The sequence below is a fragment of the Labrus bergylta genome, chromosome 8, assembly GCF_963930695.1.
Source record: "Labrus bergylta chromosome 8, fLabBer1.1, whole genome shotgun sequence".
Lineage (NCBI taxonomy): Eukaryota > Metazoa > Chordata > Actinopteri > Labriformes > Labridae > Labrus > Labrus bergylta.
Window position 1 is genome coordinate 1,105,471 of NC_089202.1, and position 8,457 is coordinate 1,113,927.

Below are 8,457 nucleotides of genomic sequence, written 5' to 3' on the forward strand. Positions count from 1 at the left end.
AATGTGTATCAACATTTAGCAACATGGAATAGACCATGTATTAAAGCCAGAGGGGGAGGGGGCTGTGAGACATGAGTTATACAGTATATGAATTAGCCATTCTTCTGATTACATTTTTGTGTATAGATTTTTCGAAAAAAATTATAACTTACAACAAAATAAAATAAAAATTAATAAAATTCTTCACCTGCAGTTCGGGTGCCAATTGCCTACCTATGTTAAAGTCCGCTACTGCTCACAGCTAGACACACGTAGTAACTTCTAATAAAATGAAAGCTCCTAATATTGTGCCAGCTGTGACTACACCGTACACTGCAGTTTGACACCATAGACTGTAAATATTAATGGACAAAGCCTGAGTGACGTCATCCATCCGTTACTGCAGGGGGCTCCGGAGGCGCCATCCGCGATAGCTGCCATGCTGGAAATCCTGTCAGCCTAAAGACATGCTTAGAGGTTGGAACTGAGCCTTCGCATGTTTGCACTGGTATTTCAAGAACCTGATGTTATTTATATTAATAATTTTTACAAAATAATGTTTATCGTTTTATGTTTGATGTGAATGGTGTTGAGTGTTGTCTTTTTTATGGCTGCAGAACGGTTGAAGAGCCAAGGACAAATTTCTCACTTTGTGAGACAATAAAGTCAATTCTTGAATCTTATCAACAGGAAAAACTCTCCTCCATTGACAGGTGAAACTTTCCTCGCTCCTGTCTTGTTTTCATGTGGACCTACCCCGTTGATTTCATGATTCTTTCACTTCTTGAATGAAAGACATGTTCACTGCTTGTTCACTCTGAGTGATGAGTACAAGACATTTTTATCTCATACTGTGAATTTTGGCAATTAATAAAAACAATAAACGCATCGGACTCAGTGTGCAAAGTGTCTGTGCTTAACTCTTTTTTTTTTCTGATTACATATTCCAAAAAATGCATCCGAGAGAAACTGACTCAGTGTGCAAAGGCCTTTAGAGTGGAAATTAGTGTCCTAGATTACATTCCCTAGGTTTGCATTGGATCACAGATTTAAGTCATGAATTGGATTGTTTTTTTGGATTGAAAAGAAATTGTTTTTATGTTTGAGCTTTGACGATATTGAACATGTAACACATGCTGTTTGCCCAGCTGTTTCATGCATGATGCATTGCAAAGGGGTGAGAGAAAACAAAGAAAAGACGAAGAAGCATTTGAAATATCAGCGCTTTACGACCTGTATCTGTGTGAAACTTTGCGGAAATTGCATGAAATATATTTTAAAAGACTATAATGTCTTGTCGGGTATATGCTGCACTACTTATCAAGTGCGGCCCGAACTGCAGGGGTTGATCTGATTCACCACTAATACACTAACTTAAAGGAAGAACATGCAATTTTTTGATCCAGCAGATGTCGCCCTTGAGCACCAGCATGAAACCAAAACAACTCGCGCTGCATTGTTGTGTTAGCATGCTAATGCTAGTGATCTTTATTATGCTCGTATCTTCACACTGCATGTAAATTTACCTGAAATGAGCGTGATCTAGAAACACAGTTAAGCAGTGAGTACAGTATGTTATTCTTCTTTTCTCTAGTCCCTCAATTATACGTGAGGGGAGGAGCTGGCTGTCCTGTCCATGTAAACACGCTGTAGATACGGCTCGGAAAACATCACAGACAGTTGGACTCGGGTGTTACACCCATTGTAGACAGTCATGACTCACAGTTATTTTCAGAGGATATACTTGATTTCTGCTACATGTAAGTGTGAAAAATCAAATATTCTTACTTTAAGATCTTACAAATGTATGTCATATCAGTCAGACTTTGGTTGCAGATTAGTCACGGCAAACAAGACACATTTGTGAGTTCCACATGAAACCACAAGAAATTTCAAATTAACCTGGTCTTATGTAGTTTAAGTAATATTCTATAGTTCCTGGAACAACTTAAGTCAAAAAGCATATTGTACAAACGAGGGGTGTTTCTCCGTATAAACACTGACTACTTCGAAATCACATCCAAAGCCTTAATGTACTTTTGTTTTCATATCTGTCACGTATTCCACTGATGTGTATATACTTATTGCTCATACAAAGGCAATACATCGCTCTAAATATAATTTTATTGAATATTTTGGCCAAGAGCCTCACATGATTCTTTGTAGAAGCAGGCAAGCCTTCTAAACTGTAGATTTTTAATGGGGAGATTAGCTGCCCTCAACATGAGCGCTGCATCCCTAAACATGCACACCAAAATGAAAACGGAGCTATTGTACAGCCAAAGTATGGGGTTAGTATGATGCATTTCAGGTTACGTGACTGACATGCCACATCCTGCGAAACAACCATCTTGCATGTGCGCATCGCATCGCAGTTGCAGTGGTAAGTCAATCTCTTAACCTTATACTTCTTGCTTTTCCCCTAATGGTTTGAACAATTGTTGCCTGTATCATTTTATAAAATACTGCCATTAAAAGGGGTTTGATAAGTCACTTAATCTTCAGACAATATTGTGAAGTTGGCAAGAAAGATCACTTTTTTTCTTTATGTGTTTAACCCTCAACAGGGGTAAAAATAGGTTAATCATACATAATTACTGTCACTTTCAAAAGATTTAAGGGGAACAGGTTTAATCATTTTATGATACATCAAATTCTGGAGACTGCCTTGGCAGCATTACACCTTCACTTCATCCTAGCCATATAATCTATGATTTGGGTCACATGACAAGCCCCCGATGCATCATGGGACAAGTAAAAGACAGAGAAATAAGGCTGCTTGTTGCTGTGCTCAAAGGAGAGGAGACATGAGGGGGTCACTGGGCTGGGCTGTGGCTTAGCATAGAAAATCCTTTGTAATCCTCAAAACAGTCCCATGGCACTGTTTATTGCACATAGGTAAAGCTATTATTGGCCAAGACAAAACAAACCCTGCTGCCATGGAAGCTACATCCTACTACTGCTTCAGTTCATTTCCTATTGTTTATGTTTATTGTTATGTAAGAGGACTATGGCAAGGCAGACAAAAAAATATATACAAGCCAAACCACACAGAGAGCTTATGGCTATCTTTAGGATCAGAGTCAAATCATCAATGACAACTAATTGATCCAAAATACCAATCCAATCCGTGATCAAAATCCTTGATTTTTTAAAACCACTACTATTATTCCAACAATTCAGCTAAACAATAAGAACAGTTTTAAAAAAGCAAAGTCAATCATTTGATCTTGCAGCTTTATTGCTTTCCAATATAGAGGTAAATTACTAAGTTAAAAAAAGAAAAAGATCACTTTATATAGTGCTGTAATGGTAACTCAATTATTCTATCATTTTGTTCACTATTTTTAAAACCCTTCAATGTTGTTTTTCAAGTGAAGCATAATTTAACAAAATCATTAGAATAACAGTTCTAAAATTAGATTTGCAGCTCTGGTCTGTACTATTTCACATATTTGAATATTTTGAGAGGGACTGTAAGACAAGTCACTTGATGACTTCATCTTACATTTGGTTGAAGACCAAAGCCTCTTTATTGTTTAAGATTCTTGTTGTCATGTGGCACCAGTCAGTCATCATTCAGCTTCAAATGCACTTTCATTTTCTTATAGCTACAACGTTAATGGGTTTTAGAAGGTTTTGAACATTTAGTGCAGTTGCCATTGTTTCCGTATGAACATCAGTGGTTACTGCGAAAGCCTTACTAGTGGTAACAAGTCAGATGGGATATTGATAATTAAGGGGTTGTATTCTTTAAGGTAACATTGATATCCTGGCCTCTATCTGAGTACCATATGATACATGTGATTTTTGAGTTTCTGAATTTTCTTCCTGGCCATCTTGATAAACATCACACCTATTACCATGAAACATTGGCTGATCAGCAAATCAAAGCATGATAAGCATGGTTTTATATTATTAAAACACATGTTTTATTAAAAGTCTTAATCTAAATGGAAATTGTATAGATATAATAATTTCTACTGTAAGCTAACTGTAGCTCATTTACATCAACTTAAATCGCCAAGGAGTAATCATTTAGTAAAAGCAGGCACTCACTGATTTTCCAGAGGGACAGATTAATCACAACCTTCAGGACCATGAATAAGTTGATCATTAAATTCATTATTCAAAGCGTGTGTATGTGTATAATTTCTATCTTTAGAAGATGGTTCTTGTTATCCCTTACATGATGTGTTTTTATCAAGTGAACTTTTGTATAATTAAATTAGTTCTGATTACCATTAAATCATCACAGAGGCATCAATTGGAATTTCCCCCTTAAGAGTACATGTTTATGTCCATGTAAATTCCGCCGCCGGGGGGATCTCAATCAAAACAATGATGCAAAGATGACGTCAAGGCTGGCCGGGGAATCATGGGAGTTCTCTTCTCTCAAAAATGGTGACAAGAGATATGCTACCACTCGATTTAGGAAGGAGAAGGTCTCCGAGAGTTGATGGCATTTGTTGAGTATTAGTACAACCACCATCACAGCAAACAACAGCTACAAGAGTGGAAAAGATCTGTGAGGAAAGCACAGCAGAATTGAGGGCTGATTGGCAACGTGCTGATTAAATGGCTGTTACTACACTTTTGGAAACAGCTCTCACCACCAACTCCCAATTTACCATCACTTGTCATTTCATTCAGAACTTGGATTTGGAGACTGCAGTACTGATGAGTATCAAACCACAGAAAACACAGCGTACCACCTCAAAGCAGCTGCTGAAGAGTGTATTTGGAAGGCCCATTTATGACTTACTTGTTTACAGTAAAATAATGTATAATTTGCAAGTAATCCATTACTCGTCCATAAAGTAATGAGGGTACTTGCCTATTTAAATGACTGAAATGCTTATCCCTACTTTTCAACAGTAATACGCTTTCAACTCCACCACGGCTTTAAAACTGACCTTGCACATCTAACCGACCTTGAACAGACTACACGGTGCTACATCAAAAGACAGTGTATCCCTAGGCAGTGCTACAGTATCTGAACATGCTGATACTGCTCAGGACTGAAATGTTTTCTGAGGATGTTTCACAAGAGATTAAGTAGCCCAACCATCTTCCTGAAGGCAGCTCATATACCTTATGGGGCTGTACCTAATGCATCATGCAATGGTGGAATAGGTTAAGATCTAGTCTATGCTATTCTGAAGGGGGGAGTCATGGCTTGACTCTGATGACTCACTTTAATAAGTCTCCTATCCTCAGCTTAGTTGCTATAGATTGAACTTTCCACTCCCTCACAACACTCCTCAAGTGCCTTGAAAGGTACAGTTAATGCTAAATGTAGATGGCAGGCCTATACATTATTATTAATAAACATTATTTTATAGAGACATTTACGAGTTTAAAGATGCAGTATTTGGATCCGTATTGTAATTAAAAGCGTTTCTTTTACATCTCGATGCCTTGAGTGACTCCTGAATGACCTTAATGCCGTCGATTATATCAAATGCTTCCTCTGAATGTTGCTATAATATTCATATGGTTAGTCTCCTCCGGCATTTGTTGGGCTTTTTAAGCCATAAATTTAACGACACAAATAGTACACGGCCAGTTTAGGAAGACCTACAGCGAACCTTCACCTGAATTGCACCTGCACTGTCTATAAACATCTGAACAATCATCATCCTAAAAAGCTATTTTCAACATCCTGGCTCCTGAGCAGCACTGAAACACAACACTTCACAAACATTTAACATTAAACCTTTAGAAGTCAACGACTAATCCGACTGTATCAAAACATAAACTGGGTTAATCGTTTCGGGAATAACAAACACGTCATTGCACATCGGTACTTACTTTCACAAGGACACAATTCGAGAAGACGCTTCGGATGCTCGAAAATACCCAGGTCGGTCAAATGTTTTGGTAGTGTTTCTTCATCAAACGCGCAGCATCACGGGGGAGCACACATAGCAAGCCATGCGGAGTCATTTGACCTTTTCTCAAACGAACTACCATCACTGACCATGTCACTGACACATAGAGAGGGGAGGAGCCGACCATACCAAGAAGGCTTTCCACCGAGTGTAGGGGGGGAGAGTAGGGGGAAGTGAGAGCTGTTATCCCTGGACGTACCAATTGGGTGACAGTAACACGGTTCTGCTTTTGCAGTAAAGAATGGCAATAAATGTGGAAACAAAATATAAGAAAATATAAGATGTCAAATTTACGCAGCAATTAACAATTTTATTCGGTTAAAATGTTTCTACTATATCATATTTGTTCAGAGGTTTCTCACTTAATGTATGCAGCATTTATGTCATGATAATAAAAAAAAACATGTCGTGCAACGTTTGTTCCAGTGGAAGATTTTACAGTTTAAGAAAATAATAGCATGGGAAACATAAATGTCATTGAAATACTAAAAATCTATTGTGGTTGTAGCAACACAGCCAGAGTAGTGGGTTTTAACATAAAACCCAACTCTGACAAGGCAATCATAACAATATTATATATCATAGTTTAAAATTTTGGCTTGGCACCTTGGATGGCCGTTCAGATTTCACAGGGGGCTCCTTTTGAAATCAGGCTACCCATTGAGTGGGTCCTCATGTATGGGGTGCAGACCAATAAAAGGAGGGATTGGATGTCTGAACCCTTCCCAAGACTGTTATTATTGGATAGTAGGAAACAGCATATAATGTCTACACCATCCAGCATAATTTGAAATACTTAATGCTGTTCACATGTCGCCGGTATTAAAGTGTATAGCCTTAAATATATAAATTAACATCTGGACTCTGCAGCTTTGTTTCACTTAACTTTATACATGAGTTCACACACGAACATAACTGTTTTTGACATTTAAGCCATTTACCTTTCTGGTTAAATTTCCAGGTTCTATTGGAATTATACACTTGAATTTAACTAAATTAAATCAAATTTAACCATGGAAAAGAAAGACGAAAGGTTAGAAAATATGTTTTCTTGTGCTGTTGTTTAGGGTCATTAGACTTGTATGTTTCATTTGAGAAGTGTAACCACCCATTCCTTTCCTTTATGAGATGATTGCATATTTTTTATAAACCAACTGGATCCATCAGTGTAAAGGAATTCTGACTAAAGTTCTCTTAGCCTCGGTTAAAAATCGAATAGGCCTATGAAATGAATATTTTACTCTGTCTTGTTTTCATGTGGAAAAAAACTACAAATCCCACTGTTGCTTCCACTTAATGTTTTGTATTTACTCACACAAATATAACAACAATGATTGGTATCAGTTTTTGAAGTATTTAAGGTCAAATTTGGTATGTGTGTTCTGATACTGGGGTAACTATTTTACAGATAATGAAGCCTAAAAAAGAGAAATATTTTCAGAAGGCACAGTTTGTGAAGCACTGCTTTTGTTGCCTTGTGACGGCACAGCCTGTAAACCATTGCTTCCTTTTCCAAGAGATTACCCTCTTACATTAAGTTGTCATTGCTGGTGCACAGAAGAAGAACCATAGTGTTGACATGACACTTCAGTTCTGCAGTACTGAGACTCTAAAGGAACTCTTGAAAACTGCATTTTGAAAAGTTGCTGTTCATTGTTGTATCGTAGCATTTAAGATATGTACTGTAAGTGTGCCGATTGTGTCAAGATGGTGGTGTAGAGTAATGTGTCCTTTGTTGTTGGGTAGATGAAGCCTAGTGCCAAATGCATACCATTGCCTGTCTCACAGCCCCATTTGCAACACCAGGACTCTGTGCCCACTGAGTTGGAAACAGCATTTCTCAAGTATAAATGAAGACTTGTTACTGTATTGATTGATGGTGCACTTCAACAGCGAGGGGCTAAAATCAATGAGCGCCTCATGGAGTCTGAAGTCTGAGGGCGGAAGACTGATGCCTGTGAGGCTTACCCACCAGAACAACCCAAAGCTTACTCATAAATAAATAAAAGAGAGCATTTCCTGAATAATTTCCTGCTTGCTTTTTAAGAATATACAGAACATGAAAAATTATTTACTACTATTATTACTACTTATTTTAAAACTCTTTTTTTTATTATTTAATGGTCTTCCTTACTGTCATGATTTGGTCTTATTTAGTTTTGTATTTCAGTATTTAGGTTTCCATGTTTTAATTTCTCCTGTTTATCCTAGTGTTGCTTGTTTCTCTTGTGTGTTTTTGTCCTAATGTTTCATAGTTTAGTCTTTAGTGATTCATGTGTTATTTTGTAACTTCGTACCCTAGTGTTTCTTTTTGTTCTAGTGTGTTTTTGTTACTTTCTCGTCAGTAGGTCAGAAGGTAGAACATGTGAACTATATTGGTGTGTGGGTCTGCTTTTACCTTTAAAACACACATTGACCATATCATTAAAAAAGTACATTTTAGTGCTGGTGTTTAATACCGATCCAGACATTGCTTCACATTAAATGTTAAAAAGAAACTTGTCTCACAACTCATACTACAAATAACAGACTATGCTTACATTGTTTACCAAAGTGAATCTAAAACTGATCTTCATCCCCTTAA

General features: G+C 37.3%; 1 protein-coding gene across 1 annotated transcript in view; it reads right to left on the reverse strand.

Moving 5' to 3' along the window:
• Positions 1–5,961, reverse strand: part of oxr1a (oxidation resistance 1a) — a 164,638-nt gene extending 158,677 nt beyond the window's left edge. Inside the window, exon 1 of the mRNA XM_020633981.3 lies at positions 5,794–5,961. The gene's annotated coding sequence lies outside the window, so the exon portion shown is untranslated. The remainder of the gene's footprint in view (positions 1–5,793) is intronic.
• Between the last annotated feature and the right edge of the window lie 2,496 nt (positions 5,962–8,457).